Genomic DNA, 19,201 nt, shown 5'->3' with positions numbered 1-19,201 from the left:
GAAGTATTTGAAATAATAAATAGCCTAATATTTGAGAATATTTACCAAATACATTATTTCAAATACCAAACAGACCTGGGTATATTTAAATATTTGTATTTGAAAATACAATTGTCCGTGCATTTGAGTATGATATACATACCAATATTTTTCAAGTGTATTCCCAAATGCATTCAAATATTCAACTACTTGTGTTTTCAAAAAATGTTATATCCAAAGACTTCAACTACTTTCAATAATTTAAATTACCTAAAAATAGTATTTGAACCCATGTCTGCACCTGTCCACCTGTATTCACCAGAGAAGACTCAGTGAAATAATACTCCCTCTGCAAATTGCCCTCCTGGCCACACCTGTCAGTAGTCACAGCTGTGTTATCATCTTGTTTGTCTTTCGACTGTGACTGCCATACAAACCCTACCCTCAGGCAAAATAAGATTTAGTCAACATAGATTCCTTGTTATTTGAACGGACTTTAGCGACGTAACCTATCATGTTGAACTTGTGAGAAAGTAATCACCTTACATCACTTTTGATGTGTGATTTTATTTCATTTTTATTCATTGAGTCATAATCCTTACATACAGGTGATGTGTGAAGATAGCATTGTCCAGTTGTACTAAACTAATAAATACATATATATTTTTTTATATTTTTTAAATAAATTGAAAGCAGTAATTGCCCTGCATTTTATGTGAAAGTTTAATTACTAGGAATAGTAAAATAAATTGAACATGCCTTGTGAACTTCCATTAATACATGACAATATATATGAAAATAAACAGATTTTTTTCCAATTTCTGAAACATGAACTGTTTTTGGGATACAAGGTTTTCCAGGACACCAACCATATGACAGGTGAGATGTGAAATTTGAGGTGAGTCATTGTTATCAGGTCATATTATGGTGACAGTGGCTGCTCTCCCATGCTACAGACAAACAGAAAGGTGTGAGGAGAGTTGCCAGAATAAGCCATCACGCTGGGACTCTTGCCATGGTGTGTGTGTGTCCACATTATGTGCATGTGCGTGCATACATGCGTGTGTGTGAAGCTCACTTTCCCCATTCACACCAAGCACTCAGGGTGTAGTGATTTGAGCCCAGTTGAATGTCACATCTCTAGTCATTAGTAGCTACCAGCTCTGACATTGGCATGTCATGCTCCATCCATTAAAGGAGAAGAGAGACAAAGGTGGGAGATTGGGAGATGGTGGGGCAGCGGCTGGGTAAGAGCTGGGACTACGGAGCCTTAAGTGCAACTCTATCCTGTTCCAAGGGGACCAACTGAGAGAGAATTTAACCTCTCTTTGTTAATAACCCTGGATACAGTGCACACAGAGAACAAATAAAAATGATGTACTTAGCTGTAGGTTCATAAATGTGAATTGTTGGAATGTGTCTAGCCATAGATTTTCAAGCTGATTTAAGTTAAAACTAGGCCACTCAGGAACATTCAATGTCATCTTGGTAAGCAAGTCCAGTGTAGATTTGGCCTTGTGTTTTAGGTTATTGTACTACTGAAAGGTGGATTTGTCTCCCAGTGTCTGGTGGAAAGCAGACTTAACCAGGTTTTCCTCTAGGATTTTGCCTGTGCTTATAGCTGTATTCCGTTTCTTTTTATCCTTAAAAAACTCCCTAGTCCTTGCCGATGACAAGCATACCCATAAAATGATGCTACAACCGAGCTCCCTCGAGAATCATCGACGACGGGTGAGTTGGATAAACCGGAACCTATGCAACCGGGAAGAGTTCGATTATCACTTAGGGAACGTTTAAGCATGCTAAGCTCCAATAGTTGTCTGTATTGTGGTGCTGTAGGGCATTACATAGCCACTTGCCCAGTGAAGAGACCTGAATTTAAGCTTTCAGCTGATATAAGACACTTATGTACCAACATTTTTCAAATCCATAATATTTATTAGAATTTATTTGTATTACGCTCCCTCCAGTTTCACCGGAAGCGGGACACCGATCCTTAAGATGTTTTAACTGTTTTAAAATCACTATTGGCCTCATGGTGAAATCCCTTAGCAGTTTCCTTCCTCTCCAGCAACTGAGTTTGAAAGGACGCCTGTATATTTGTAGTGACTTGGTGTATTGATACACCCTCCAAAGCCTAATTAATAACTTCACCAAGCAAAGGGATGTTCAGCATCTGCTAATATATATATATATATATATATATATATATATATATATATATATATATATATATATATATATACCTCAACTATATATATACCTCAACGATTTATTTATATATATATATATATATATATATATAAAATATATATATATATATATATATAAAAATGTGTATATATATATATATATATATATATATATATATATTTATATATATATATTTATATATATATATATTTATATATTTTTATAAATCGTTGAGGTATATAAATATATATATATAATTCAATTCAATTACAAAGACCAAATATATATATATATATTTATTTATATATATATATATATATTTATATAAATATATAAAAATATATATTTATATATATATATAAATATATATATATATATTTATTTATATATAAATCTATATTTTTATATATATATAAATATTGTATATATACCCCTGCAAAGAAGGGAACCGATTTTTATATCTATATATATTTATATATTTTTATAAATCGTTGAGGTATATAAATATATATATATATATATATATTTGGTCTTTGTAATTGAATTGAATTATATATATATATTTATATACCTCAACGATTTATAAAAATATATAAATATATATAGATATAAAAATCGGTTCCCTTCTTTGCAGGGCTTTGAAAATCCTCCCTGGTCTTTGTAATTGAATTTGTACTTGGAATTCACTACTCAGTTGAGGTACATTACAGATAATTGTATGTGTGGGGTACAGAGATTGGATAGTTATTCAAATATAATTTTAACCACATTATTGAACGCAGAATGAGTCCATGCAACCTATTATGCGATTTGTTAAAAACATTTTTGCTCCTGAACTTATTTAGGGTTTCAATACTTATTGACTAAAGACGTTTCAGCTTTTTTTTAATCCATTTAAAAAATGTTCCACAAACCAAATTCCACTTTGACATTACGGGCTATTGTGTGAAGTTCAGTGACACAAAATCTACATTTTATAAATGTTAAATTCAGACTCCAACACAACAAATTGTGGAAAAGTAAAGGGGTGTGAATACTTTCTGAAGGTTCTGTAGATAGTAGGGGGGTGAACAAGCCATGGCTCAGTGGCTGAGGTCCTTTTGGCGCATGAACCGCTAGCGGGACACCTACGACAACATCCGGTGAAATTGCAGAGCGCGAAATTCAAAATACAAAAATCGTAATATTAAACATTCATGACAATACAAGTGTCATACATCATTTAAAAGCTTAACTTCTTGTTAATCGAACCGCGTTGTCAGATTTCAAAAAGGCTTTATGGTGAAAGCATACCATGCGATTATCTGAGGACAGCACCCCACACCAAAATACTTTTTCAACCAGCACAGGCGTCACAAAATCACAAATAGCGATTAAATAAATCACTTACCTTTGAAGATCTTCCTCTGTTTGCAATCCCAAGGGTCCCAGCTACACAATGAATGGTCGTTTTATTCTATAAAGTCCTTCTTTATATCCAGAAAAAGTCAGTTTAGTTGGTGCCAATGATCTCAGTAATCCACTCTTTCAACATGCATACAAACTAATCCAAAAAGTTACCAGTAAAGTTCGTCCAAACAAGTCAAACGATGTTTTTAATTAATCCTCAGGTACTTTAATATCTAAATTAACAATAATATTTAAGACGAAGAATAGTATGTTCAATAGAGAAGATAAATAATGAAGAGCATCCACCTCATTCAAGCACCAACAAGACCAATTTTCTAACGAGAGACGCCTTGTAGTTCTTCCAATTACTTGTTCATTTTTTCAAAAAACAAGCCTGAAACCCTTTCTAAAGATTTTTTACATCTAGTGGAAGCCATGGGAACTGCAATCTGGGTCCTATCTATTTGTATTTCCCATAGGCAAACACTGAAATGGCCTGTGACCTCAAAAAAAAATCTGAATGGATTTACCTTGGGTTTTTGCCTGTCATATCAGTTCTCTTATACTCATAGACATTATTTTAACAGTTTTAGAAACTGAGTGTTTTCTATCCAATGCTACCAAGTATATGCATATCCTAGCTTCTAGGCCTGAGTAACAGGCAGTTTCCTTTGGGCACGTCAGTCATTCGAAATTCCGGACAAAAAAACAGTATGCTAATGAAGTTAATGATCTTCTTCGACTTCCTGTGACACCAGGTGCTGTAGATGTCCTGGAGGGCAGGCAGGGTGCTGACCGCACCACCCTCTGGAGAGCCTTGTGGTTCCGGATGGTGCAATTGCCATACCAGGCAGTGAAACAGTCTGACAGGATGCTCTGTGTGAAGGGACCATTTCAATGATGTTCACGCCAAGTTATTTGAAGCTTTTTATACTCTCCACTTTGGCCCTGCCAATGTGGATGGGGGGGTGTGCGCTCTCTGCTCTCTCCTGTAGTCCACGATCAACTCCTTAATTTTGTTGAGATTGAGGGAGAGGTTATTTTCCTGGCACCACTCCTGGCACCACTCCAGGGCTCTCACCATGGTAGGCTGTCTCACCATTGTTGGTAATCAGGCCTACCAATGCTGTGTTGTCAGCAAACTTAATGATTGAGTAGGAGACGTGCATGACCACGCAGTCATGGGTGAACAGGGAGTACAGGAGGGGCTGAGCAGGCACCCCTGTGGGGCCCTCATGGCAGAGGTGTTGTTCCTGACGGGCTGACCCAGGGCCCTGAGCTTAGTGATGAGCTTAGAGGGCACTATGGTGTTGAAGGGTGAACTGTGGTTGAGGAACAGCATTCTTACATAGGTATTTCTCTCGTCCACATGGGATAGGGCAGTGCAATGGCTATTGCGTTGTCCGTGGATCTGTTGGGACGATATGTGAATTGTAATGGGTCTAGGGTATCGGGTAAGGTGGAGGTGATATGGTCCTTAACCTGTTGGGGATAGGGGGCAGTATTTGCACGGCCGGATAAAAAACGTACCCGATTTAATCTGGTTACTACTCCTGCCCAGTAACTACAATATGCATATAATTGTTTGATTTGGATAGAAAACACCCTAAAGTTTCTAAAACTGTTTGAATGGTGTCTGTGAGTATAACAGAACTCATATGGCAGGCCAAAACCTGAGAAGAATCCAAACAGGAAGCGCCCTCTCTGACCATTTCTTGGCCTTCTTTGTCATCTTTATCCAAAACAAAGGATCTCTGCTGTAACGTGACACTTCCTAAGGCTCCCATAGGCTCTCAGAAGGCGCCAGAACGTTGAATGATGACTCTGCAGTTTCAGGCTGAAAAACAGTAGCGCATTTGGTAAGTGGTCGATCTGAGAACAATGAGACGGGTGTGCGTGTGCACGTGAAGAGTCCATTTTACTTTCTCAGTCTTTCAACAAAAACAACGACTCCCAGTCGGAATATTATCACTATTTTACGAGAAAAATCGCATAAAAATTGATTTTAAACAGCGTTTGACATGCTTCGAAGTACGGTAATGGAATATTTTGAAATTTGTCACGAAACGCGCCGGGCGCGTCACCCTGCGTTACCCTTCGGATAGTGTCTTGAACGCACGAACAAAACGCCGCTATTTGGATATAACTATGGATTATTTGGAACCAAACAAACATTTGTTGTTTAAGTAGAAGTCCTGGGAGTGCATTCTGACGAAGAACAGCAAAGGTAATCCAATTTTTCTTATAGTAAATCTGAGTTTGGTGAGTGCCAAACTTGGTGGGTGTCAAAATAGCTAGCCTGTGATGGCCGGGCTATCTACTCAGAATATTGCAAAATGTGCTTTCACCGAAAAGCTATTTTAAAATTGGACACCGCGATTGCATAAAGGAGTTCTGTATCTATAATTCTTAAAATAATTGTTATGTTTTTTGTGAACATTTATCGTGAGTAATTTAGTAAATTCACCGGAAGTGTTCGGTGGGAATGATAGTCACATGCTAATGTAAAAAGCTGGTTTTTGATATAAATATGAACTTGATTGAACAAAACATGCATGTATTGTATAACATAATGTTCTAGTAGTGTCATCTGATGAAGATCATCAAAGGTTAGTGCTGCATTTAGCTGTGGTTTTGGTTTATGTGACATTATATGCTAGCTTGAAAAATGGGTGTCTGATTATTTCTGGCTGGGTACTCTGCTGACATAATCTAATGTTTTGCTTTCGTTTTAAAGCCTTTTTGAAATCGGACAGTGTGGTTAGATTAACGAGAGTCTTGTCTTTAAAATGGTGTAAAATAGTCATATGTTTGAGAAATTGAAGTAATAGCATTTCTAAGGTATTTGAATATCGCGCCACGGGATTCCACTGGCTGTTGACTAGGGTGCGACGCAAATGTCCCACCTAGCCCAGAGAGGTTTTAACCTCTCTGGGCTAGGTGGGACGCTTGCGTCCCACCTACGTAACAGCCACTGCCAGCCTGTGGCGCGATTTTCAAAACCTTAAAAATCCTATTACTTCAATTTCTCAAACATATGACTATTTTACAGCCATGCACACCCAGGACTGCTACTTCAATAACAAATGTTGGTTTGGTCCAAAATAATCCATCGTTATATCCGAATAGCGGCGTTTTGTTCGTGCGTTCCAGACACTATCCGAAATAGTAAAGAAGTGTCGCGCGCATGGCGCAATTCGTGACAATAAAATTCTAAATATTCCATTACCGTACTTCAAAGCATGTCAACCGCTGTTTAAAATCAATTTTTACAACATTTTTCTCGTAGAAAAGCGATAATATTCCGACAGGGAATCTCCTTTTCGGCAAACAGAGGAAAACATCCCAAAGGCGGGGGCGGTCGGGGTCACGCGCATAAGCCCAGTGTCCCTTGATCGGCCACTTGAGAAAGGCGATAATGTGTTTCAGCCTGGGGCTGGAATGACGACATTCTGTTTTTTCCCGGGCTCTGAGCGCCTATGGACGACGTGGGAAGTGTCACGTTAGAGCAGAGATCCTTAGTAAATGATAGAGATGGAAAAGAAGTTCAAGAAATGGTCAGACAGGCCACTTCCTGTAAAGGAATCTCTCAGGTTTTGACCTGCCATTTGAGTTCTGTTATACTCACAGACACCATTCAAACAGTTTTAGAAAATTTAGGGTGTTTTCTATCCATATGTAATAAGTATATGCATATTCTAGTTACTGGGTAGGAGTGGTAACCAGATTAAATCGGGTATGTTTTTTATCCAGCCGTGTCAATACTGCCCCCTAGCCCTAACAGGTTAAATAGCCTCTCAAAGCACTTAATGTTGACAGAAGTGACTGCTATGGACAGAAGTGAGTGATAGTTATTTAGGTCAGTTACCTTCGTTTTCTTGATTACAGGAACAGTGGTGGACATATTGAAGCAAGTGGGGACAACAGACTTAGACATGGAGAGATTGAATATGTCCATTAACACTCCCGCTAGCTGGTCTGCATATGCTCTGAGGGCGTGGCTTGTGGTTGTAGTGGAATTTCTTATAATGCCAATTCTGTGACATCCATGCAGGGCAACAATAATTGCTGCAGGTTTATGATGTAATAATGCAGACAGATGATGCATTATTCAGTCAAGAAACGATGCCTTCCTAATTCATTTTGAAATAAATGACAAGGCCTGTATAGGACATGATACAGTGAAATATGACTACGATAACAATCTTTATACTATGTCAAAGTACAATACAGGACCAAAAGTATGTGGACACCTGCTCATTGAAAATCTGCTTCCAAAATCTTGGGCATGAATATGGAATTGGTCCCTCCTTTGCTGCTATAACAGCCTCCACTCTTCTGGGAAGGCTTTCCACTAGATATTGGAACATTGCTGCAAGGACTTGATTCCATCCACAAGAGCATTAGGGAGGTCAGGCACTGATGTTGGGCGATTAGGCCAGACCCCCAGTCAGCGTTCCAATTCATCCAAAAGGTGTTTGATGAGGTTGAAGCCAGGTCTCTGTGCAGGCCAGTCAAGTTCTTCCAAAAATATTTCTGTATGGACCTCGCTTTGTGCACAGGGGCACTGTAATGCTGAAACAGGAAAGGGCCTTCCCCAAACTGTTGCCACAAAGTTGGAATAATCTAGAATGTCATTGTATGCTGTTGTGTTAAGATTTCCCTTCAATGGAACTACAGTAAAGGCCCTTGCCTGAACCATAAAAAACAGCCCCAGACCATTATTCCTCCTCTACCAAACATTACAGTTAGCACTATGCATTCAGGCAGGTTGTGTTCTCCTGGCATCCGCCCAACCCAGATTCGTCCATCTAATGGCGGCAAGATTTACACCACTCCAGCCGACATTTGCATTGCACATGATCATCTTAGGCTTGTGTGCGGCTGCTCTGCCATGGAAACACATTTCATGAAGCTCCAGACAAACAGTTATTGTGCTGACGTTGCTTCCAGAGACAGTTAGTTTGTAGTAAGTGTTGCAACCGAGGGCAGACGATTTTTACGCGCTATGCTCTTCAGCACTCTGCGGTCCTGTTCTGTGAGCTTGTGTGGCCTACCACTTGGCAGCTGAGCCGTTGTTGCTCCTAGACATTTCCACTTCAAAATAACAGCACTTAGAGTTGACAGGGGCAGCACTAGCTGGGCAGATATTTGACGAACTGACTTGTTGGAAAGGTGGCATCCTATGACGGTGCCACGTAGAAAGTCACTGAGCTCTTCAGTAAGGCCAATCTATTTCCAATGTTTGTCTATGGAGATTTCATGGGTGTGTGCTCGATTTTATACATCTGTCTGCAACGGGTGTGGCTGAAATAGCCGAATCCACTAATTTGAAGCTGTGTCCACATACTTTTGTATTTACAGTATAGTGTATCTCTCAATATGTGATGAGCTACTCAACTCAGTGTCCTAAAACATCCATTAAACAAACACTGATTTTCATCTCCAGAAACACAAACTAATGTATATCTGTTTGAGGCTGTGGTAGACTATTTTACGGATTGTTTTGGTTGGCTTGGTCTCACTCTTCTGCAGAGGGTGGGGCTGTGCTTGATCAGCAGCCCTGGTGCTGTCCCATTAACTCTGGAGCTGCAGGTTGCTGTTCCACCCCACAGGACCATGGGTAACAGCAGGCCTGTAGAAGTGATTTCCATCTCCCTGCTCTTCTCTGCTCCTGCTGGCCAAGGCTCTGCTGCATGTGGCATCTGCTCAGGTTCCAACCCAAGGTGTGACTTCATTAAACCTCAAGCAATGAGCCTCCCTATTTGTTAATGTTGGGAAATGTAACGTGTAGTATTGTACAGACAGTATGTTTATTCAGGGGTTTGATTCTTACAATAATGGTTTGAGCATGTGTACAACACACCATTACGAGACTTGAAGCGATACGTTTTCTCTCTCTCTATACATTAGTCAGGGCTGTATAGAGAGCTAACAGCGAGGGAAATACACAGAAAATTGAAATTTTATAGGTGTGTGTAATTTTGTTTTTCCCAGTTCGCACATTATGTGCCTTCTAAAAGTCTAAGCCTTTTGAGAGTTTATACTAAGCTAACATAAGGAATTGTTTTAAGATGGTCATACAATGGATCATATAGCTATTTGATTTGGAATTGTAGGACCCCCCGTAGGTATTTTTTTAAGTATGTAAAAATGATTTGATTAAATATTGAATTTGGTCTTTACTACTATAGCCCATAGAACCGCACTGAATAACACATTCATTGATGGCAAAACTGACTGTCAAAATATAATCATAAGGAATAAGGTTTTGAAGTGTCTGTCCTCTATCTAGGAGATATAAAAAATCTCAGGAAATATGTGTTTTTTAGACACAATATATATATATAGTACCAGTCAAAAGTTTAGACACACCTAATCATTCAAGGGTTTATTTTTTTACTATTTTCTACATTGTAGAATAATAGTTTAGACATCAAAATGATTAATAAATAACACATATGGAATCATGTAGCAACCAAAAAAGTGTTAAACAAATAAAAATCTATTTTATATTTGAGATTCTTCAAAGTAGCCACCCTTTGCCTTGATGACAGCTTTGCACACTTTTGGCATTCTCTCAACCAGCTTCATGAGGTAATCACCTAGAATGCATTTCAATTAACAGGTGTGCCTTGTTAAAAGTTAATTTGTGGAATTTCTTTCTTTCTTAGTGCATTTGAGTGAATCAGTTGTTGTGACAAGGTAGGGGTGGTATACAAAATATTTGGTAAAAGACCATGTCCATATTATGGCAAGAACCGCTCCAATAGGCAAAGAGAAATGGCAGTCCATCATTACTTTAAAACATGAAGATCAGTCAGTACGGAAAATGTCAAGAACTTTGAACATTTCTTCAAGTGCAGTCGCAAAAACCATCAAGCACTATGATGAAACTGGCTTTCATGAGGACCACCACAGGGAAGGAAGACCCAGAGTTACCTCTGCTGCAGAGGATACGTTCATTAGAGTTACCAGCCCAGAAATTGCAGCCCAAATAAATGCCTCACAGAGCTCAAGTAACAGACACATCTAAACATCAACTGTTCAGAGGAGACTGTGTGAATCAGGCCTCCATGGTTGAATTGCTGCAAATAAACCACTACTAAAGGACATCAATAAGAAGACGATACTTTAAAAACATGTTTTTATTGAATATCTGAAAAATGCAATATACTTGCAGTGAAGCCGCTCAACAACTACACCATACCAGTCATTCAACAGACTCCCATTCAGAGCGACACACAGAAGCATCCACAGTCAATGCCCTGCTCAAGGACACGTTGACAGATCTCCCACCAGGCTAAAAAGCGTGAACCCGAACGCTCCAAGATCCACCCACAGTTCCCCAATAGCTGTCCCTCAACCATTCGAGAACCCTCCCACTGCCACCCCCAAGAAGAAAAATAATAAGAAAAAAATACTATTAATTCCATTCCCCAACCCCAGAACCCCCCAATGCACCAACAACCAAGAGAATGAACTAAAGAGAAAAAAAGACAGAAGAAAACAACAATGCAAAAAATATATAATTTTTTTTTAAATAAACGAAGGACATCAAGGACAACTAAAATCATAGCAGCAATGCCAACTGTATATGTTTGTGTGCATGTCTGGCACTATTGCATGTGTGTGTTCTTGTATGCGTTTATTTGAATGAGAGTGTGTGTATATGCACGTGTACACCTGCAAGGCATCAGCCTCAGGCAAACCGGCATTAGCTGTAAAAACACTACCCTTCAGTGTCATTCAAACATACTTTAATTATTTTGACTTTATTTTTTACTTTTATCTTTTATCTTTGACCATCGTTCTATCTTCCGCACAGCAACTCCACTCCCACTTGTCTCCAATTCCACATCCCAACCCTCAGCTTCCCACAGCCCATCCCACCTATCTCTGCTGGCCACCCTCTTCGGATTTCTACGCAACATATATATTTCAACTATGCTGTGATGTTTAACGTACAATTTCAATCTATCTAATCAAATAGAATCCACAGATTGCAAGTTGAAGATAAATACTTTTACTAAGAGTATTAGTATATTAGTCATTGACTTACCCGGTCTCTCCAGATCTCCTAACAGTACTATTTCTAGGGTCAATTTTAGATCAATGTTATGCCTTTTCAGCCATTCCTGAACCTGAAGCCAGAAACAGGATACCTGAGGGCAATACCAAAATAAATGGTCTATTGATTCTGTATCCTCACAACAAAATCTTCAGAGCTTCAATGATTTTATACCCCAAATATTCAACATTTTGTTGGAGGCAAGAATTCTATATAATAATTTTACCTTAAATGCACGACGTCTTGAATCTTGCGTTGTTTTATATATCAACTCATACACCCTGACCATGGAATCGGTACATCAAAAATATCTTCCCAACTATTTTGCAATCTGTATGGCACAGTTGTCAATATCCTGGTCCTCAAATGAAACTGGTATACTTTCCTATTTATGCTAGTTTTATTCCTCCGCAAATTTGTATCCTTTATATTTGGCAGACAGACCAGTTCCCTACCTCCTCCCGCTGCCTTTTGCCTCCTCCATTTTTGGGGTAATGCTGTAATCAATTGGTTGTACTCTTTGATTGAGCAGACCTTCCCGTACAATTCTGATAATTCCATGAAGGACATAACTCTACCATTCCAATTTACAATAACATTTAAGAACAAAATACCCTTTTCAAACATCTTTCCCATAAATACAGGTATTTTATCAACCAGCACATTTGAGTTCAGCCATAATATTTGTTGTAATATTTGTTCTATCTTTTCAGGGGGATGACATTGAAATTGTAGCCAGCTCTGCAAGGCTTGTTTGAAAAAGAGAGATACTTTGAAAAAAGTATTATTTTCAATTAATCGAAAATTAAACATGGCAATCTGCCAAAAGGGACATTTCTAAACAATGGATGAGCTTTTCTTAGTAATCTACTTGAGAACCATTTAGAGTTCAAGTAAAACTTTTGAATAAGTGAAGCTTTAGAGAGAGGTTTAGTGCTTTTATATTTAATCATCTCAACCCACCCAAATCATATTAATTATATAGATAGGAATGCTTTATTTTGTCTGGTTTAGCATCCAAGATAAAGCAAAATATTTTTTGCTCATATGATTTGAAAAACGATTCATCAGGAGTAGGCAGTGCCATCACTAAGTGAGTTAATTAGGGAAAATGTTGCATAAATAGACAGGTATTTACCTCTCCATGGTTGCAGGATCTTGTCTATTTTTACACATTTTCTATTGAAATTCATTGTGGAGTGCTTATTTATATCTTTTGTGATATGAATACCAATTATGTCTACTTCACAATCAGCCCATTTTATAGGTAAACCGCAGGGCAATGTAAAAGTTGTATTTTTTTAAAGATCCAATATGTAATATTGTACACTTATCATAATTAGGTTTTAGTCCAGAGAGTACAGAAAAATGATCTAGATCTTCAATGAGACATTGCAGGGATCTAGCTTGCGGACTTAATATAAAACTTGAGTCATCGGCAAACATGGACACCTTTGTTTTTAAGCCTTGGATTTCTAATCCTCTAATGTTGTTATTTAATCTGATTTTAATAGGTAGCATTTTGATGACCATGACAAATAGATATGGTGACAGAAGACACCCTTGTTTAACTCCTCTTGACAATTCAAAACTCTCTGAGAAGTAGCCATTATTTAATATTTTATACGATGTTTTATATGATGTTCTATTATTTATAGTAGTTGTTGTATATTATCTCCAATGTATCGTCCATGTAAAAAAAACTGTCTGATCAGGATAAACAATATCTGGTAAAACCTTTTAATTCTGAGTGCTCTGCATTTCGCTAGTATTTTTGCATCACGACATTGAAGTGTAAGGGGCCTCCAGTTTTTTTAGATAGACTGGGTCTTTATATTTTCCATCTCGGTCTTGTTTTAATAATATAGAAATCAGACCTTCCTGCTGAGTACCTGACAGACTACCATTTCTATAGGAGTAGTTAAAACAATCTAACAATGGCGCTTTTAGTATATCAAAAAAGGCTTGATTTACCTCTACCTGTATGCCATCAAGCCCTGGTGTCACGACTTCCACCGAAGTCGGTCCCTCTCCTTGTTCGGGCAGCGTTTGGTGGTCGACGTCACCGGCCTTCTAGCCATCGCCGATCCACTTTTCATTTTCCATTTGTTTTGTCTTGGTCTTACACACCTGGTTTCAATTCCCCAATTACTTGTTCATTATTTAAACCTCTGTTCCCCAATGTTTGTTTGTGAGTAATTGTTTGTATGTAATACGGTCCGTTATTGTGGGCTCACATTATTGCATTGTATTTGTTTGCATTTTGAGTAAATATGTTTTTTACTCATATCTGCTGTCCTGAGCCTGACTCCTCCACACCAGCTCACATAGACTTTATTACACCTGGGATTTTTCCAGACTGAAAGGATTTAATAGCCTCAAAAGTCTTCCTCTGTAATTTGGCGTTAGCACTGATCTTTTTGTACATTTGTTAATTTTCATTTTTTTATATTATTCGTAAAGAATTCCTTACCATAATCTTCATTCAGTGTGAGAGGATGGGATGGAAAAGAGAACATCTGCCTAAAATAATTAGCTTCCTCTTTTAAAATATCATCCTGAGAATCACAGATAACTCTGTCTTCAGTAATGAGTTTCGGCAAATTATTGTTCCTTCAGGAAGAATTTTGTGAATTTTTTTCAATATTCCATCCAGTTTGCTTTATTTTTGTATATAAGATCGTTCTTGAATAAGTTACTCAAGTTCTTTTTGTTTTTCCTCTAACTTATTTTGTATCTCTGTAGTATTGTTTTTATTGCTATCTATCTATTAGTTCATGGATTTCCCTTGTTAGTCTCTTCAGCCAGAAACTGCTTTTTTTATTATTGATGAATCTTAATTCGAATGACCTCTGAAGGTACATTTAAAGGTATCCCAAACAATAAGGGGATTTGCTAAACCTATATTAAACTGGACAAATTCAGTTAAAAATGATTTTGTCTTAGTTAAAAATAAGTTGTCCTCCAGTAAACTTTGATTAAATTTCCAATGTCCCCGTCCACGTGGAGTTATGTGAATGCCAATTAGATGATGATCCAATCACATTCTGTCTACTATTGAAACTTTTTTAATCTGTGACGCAAGAGAGAAAGAGACAAGAAAGAAGTCAAGACGATTAGTTTGATTAAGTCTCCTCCATGTACAGTTGAAATCGGAAGCGTACATACACTTAGGTTGGAGTCATTAAAACTCGTTTTTCAACAACTCCACAAATTTCTTGTTAACAAACTATAGTTTTGGCAAGTCGGTTAGGATCTACTTTGTGCATGACACAAGTCATTTTTCCAACAATTGTTTACAGACAGATTATTTCACTTATCATTCACTGTATCACAATTCCAGTGGGTCAGAAGTTTACATACACTAAGTTGACTGTGCCTTTAAACAGCTTGGAAAATTCCAGAAAATGATGTCATGGCTTTAGAAGCTTCTGATAGGCTAATTGACATCATTTCAGTCAATTGGGGGTATACCTGTGGATGTACTATTTCAAGGCCTACTTTCAAACTCAGTGACTCTTTGCTTGACATCATGGGAAAATCAAAATAAATCAGCAAAGACCTCAGAAAAAAATTGTAGACCTCCACAAGTCTGGTTCATCCTTGGGAGCAATTTCCAAACGCCTGCCACGTTCATCTGTACAAACAGTAATACACATGTATAAACACCATGGGACCACACAGCGTCAAACCGCTCAGGAAGGAGACACATTCTGTCTCCTAGAGATGAACGTACTTTGGTGTGAAAAGTGCGAATCAATCCCAGAACAACAACAAAGGACCTTGTGAAGATGCAGGACGAAACAGGTACAAAAGTATCTATATCCACAGTAAAACGAGTCCTATATCCGCATAACCTGTAAGGCCGCTCAGCAAGGGAGTAGCCACTGCTCCAAAACCGCCATAAAAAAGCCAGACTTCAGTTTTCAACTGCATATGGAGACAAAGATTGTACTTTTTGGAGAAATGTCCTCTGGTCTGAGGAAACAAAAATATAACTGTTTGGCCATAATGACCATCATTATGTTTGGAGGAAAAAGGGGGTCTTCCAAATGGACAATGACCCAAGCATACTTCCAAAGTTGTGGCAAAATGGCTTAAGGACAACAAAGTCAAGGTATTGGAGTGGCAATCACAAAGCCATGATCTCAATCCTATAGAAAATGTGTGGGTGGAACTAAAACAGCATGTGCGAGTAAGGAGGCCTACAAACCTGACTCAGTTACACCAGCTCTGTCAGGAGGAATGGCCCAAAATTCACCCAACTTATTGTGGGAAGCTTGTGGAATGCTACCTGAAACATTTGACCCAAGTTAAACAATTTAAAGGCAATGCTACCAAATACTAATTGAGTGTATGTAAACGTCTGACCCACTGGGAATGTGATGAAAGAAATAAAAGCTGAAATAAATCATTCTCCCTACTATTTTTCTGACATTTCACATTCTTAAAATAAAGTAGTGATCCCAACTGACCTAAGACAGGGATTTTTTACCAGGATGAAATATCAGGAATTGTGAAAAACTGAGTTTAAATGTATTTGGCTAAGGTGTATGTAAACTTCCGACTTCAACTGTATATCTCACTAGGTCGGGGTTTTTTAGTCTCCAAATATCGACTATTTCTAATGTTTTCATAATATTAGTGATTTTCTTAAGGCCACAATGATGATAGTTTGTAGAGAGATTACCTTTTACGGTCCATTGAGGTAATTAACACTGTGTTATAGTCTCCTACCATAATGATTTGATCATTTGTTGCCTGTAAATTCAATAAATTGGTTTAAATGTTTTCAAAGAAGTGTGGATCATCCTAATTTGGATCATATAGATTAATGAGACAAATCTCTTTTTCATCCACTTTCATATTCAAAAAGATCCACTTTCCTTGTGAATCATTCTTGACTATTTGCCCATTCAGTTCTAAATTTATGTTAATTTATTTCATCACATCTTTTGAGTTCTTTTGTCCATGACAGAAAATGATTTCACCACCCCATTCCTTTTTCATCTAAGGATGTACAGTTAGTTTCCTGTAAACAGTATATGTTATATTCCTTTTCTTTGGCCACGTAAAGACTGTTCTTCTTTTTTTATAATCTGCTAAACCATTACAATTATAACTGGCTATACTTATTTCACCCGTTACAATAACTAGATACGATTCTCAGTCTAAATTGACCATAATTTGTGCTTGTAAAGTTACTGCCATCAGAGGTATTATGATGGTCATAATTAGAACTTTCAAATGTCTAATAATTAGAATTCAAGAAATAGGTTACAGCAATATTTGTTTTATTCCCTTGCCTGTTTGTCTGTGAGCCAATGCCACAGATGTTAGAAAATTGAGAGAAGATATTATGTGAGTAGTAAATCTGAGTAGGTTCATGTGGATGATATTGGATGTGATTTAGTGAGAGTGTATACGATGTCTGTATAAGAGTAAGACTATAATGTGTGCTGTCCAAATAAATTATAACTCTGCCAATTTGCATGGTTGAGTGTCTATGTGTGTAACATGTAGTACATATAGCCTTAACCTCTATGGGCTAGGTGGGATGCTTGCGTCCCACCTACTCAACAGCCAGTGTAATCCCGTGGCGCGTTATTCAAATTCCTCAAAATTGCAAAAACTTCAATTTTTCAAACATATGACTATTTTACACCATTTTAAAGACAAGACTCTCGTTAATCTAACCACACTGTCCGATTTCAAAAAGGCTTTAAAACGAAAGAAAAACATTAGATTATGTCAGCAGAGTACCCAGCCAGAAATAATCAGACACCCATTTTTCAAGCTAGCATATAATGTCACATAAACCCAAACCACAGCTAAATGTAGCACTAACCTTTGATGATCTTCATCAGATGACAACCCTAGGACTTTATGTTATACAATACATGCATGTTTTGTTCAATCAAGTTCATATTTATATCAAAAACCAGCTTTTTACATTAGCATGTGACTAGCATGTGACTAGCATTCCCACCGAACACTGCCGGTGAATTTACTAAATTACTCACGATAAACGTTCACAAAAAGCATAACAATTATTTTAAGAATTACAGATACAGAACTCCTCTATGCACTCGATATGTCCGATTTTAAAATAGCTTTTCGGTGAAAGCACATTTTGCAATATTCTCAGTAGATAGCCCGGCATCACAGGGCTAGCTATTTAGACACCCAGCAAGTTTAGCACTCACCAAAGTCAGATTTACTATATGAAAAATGTTATTACCTTTGCTGTCTTCGTCAGAATGCACTCCCAGGACTTCTACTTCAATAACAAATGTTGGTTTGGTTCAAAATAATCCATTGTTATATCCAAATAGCGGTGTTTTGTTCGTGCGTTCAAGACACTATCCGAAAGGGTAAATAAGGGTGACCAGCATGGCGCAATTCGTGACAAAAAATGTCTAAATATTCCATTACCGTACTTCGAAGCATGTCAACCGCTGTTTAAAATCAATTTTTATGCCATTTTTCTCATAAAAAAAGCGATAATATTCCGACCAGGAATCTGCGTTTAGGTAAACAGACAAAAGAAAATAAAGCATGGGGTCGACTCGGGCACGCACCTAAGCCCATAGTACTCTGATCGGCCACTTGCCAAACGCGATAAAGTGTTTCAGCCAGAGGCTGCCTCGATATCGTTCAGCTTTTTCCCGGGCTCTGAGAGCATATGGGAGCCGTAGGAAGTGTCGAGTTATAGCAAAGATCCTCAGTCTTCAATAAAAACAGCCAAGATGAAACATAACTTGTCAGACAGGCCACTTCCTGCATGGAATCTTCTCAGGTTTTGGCCTGCCATATGAGTTCTGTTATACTCACAGACACCATTCAAACAGTTTTAGAAACTTTAGGGTGTTTTCTATCCAAAGCCAATAATTATATGCATATTCTAGTTACTGGGCAGGAGTAGTAACCAGATTAAATCGGGTATGTTTTTTATCCGGCCGTGTCAATACTGCCCCCTAGCCCTAACAGGTTAATATTCATGATGATAATTGTAATCCATTTCGTATCATCGTCATAGTTGCATCATAATTACCTTTAAACCTCTTAAGGATCCACCCCTTTTTTTCCATTTTCGCCTGAAATGACATACTCAAATCTAACTGCCTGTAGTTCAGGCCCTGAAGCAAGGATATGCATATTCTTGGTACCATTTGAAAGGAAACACTTTCACGTTTTTGGAACTGTGAACGGAATGTAGGAGAATATAACATCTAGTAAAAGGTAACACAAAGAAAATACCAACCATTCTTTTGTATTTTTTGTACCATCATCTTTGAAATGCAAGAGAAAGGCCATAATGTATTATTCCAGCCCAGGTGCCATTTATATTCTGGCCACTAGATGGCAGCAGTGCATGTAAAACATTTTAGACTGATCCATTTCTGTTCAAATTCTGTATCAAGACTGCCCAAATGTGCCTGATATGTTTATTAATAACTTTTCATGTTCAAAATTGTGCACTCTCCTCAAACAATAGCATGGTATTATTTCACTGTAATAGCTACTATAAATTGGACAGTGCAGTTAGATTAACAATAATTTAAGCTT

This window comes from Salmo salar, chromosome ssa01, assembly GCF_905237065.1.
Source record: "Salmo salar chromosome ssa01, Ssal_v3.1, whole genome shotgun sequence".
NCBI classification, from domain to species: Eukaryota; Metazoa; Chordata; class Actinopteri; order Salmoniformes; family Salmonidae; genus Salmo; species Salmo salar.
The sequence above is the reverse complement of the archived record's forward strand: the minus strand, read 5'-3'. Positions refer to the sequence as shown.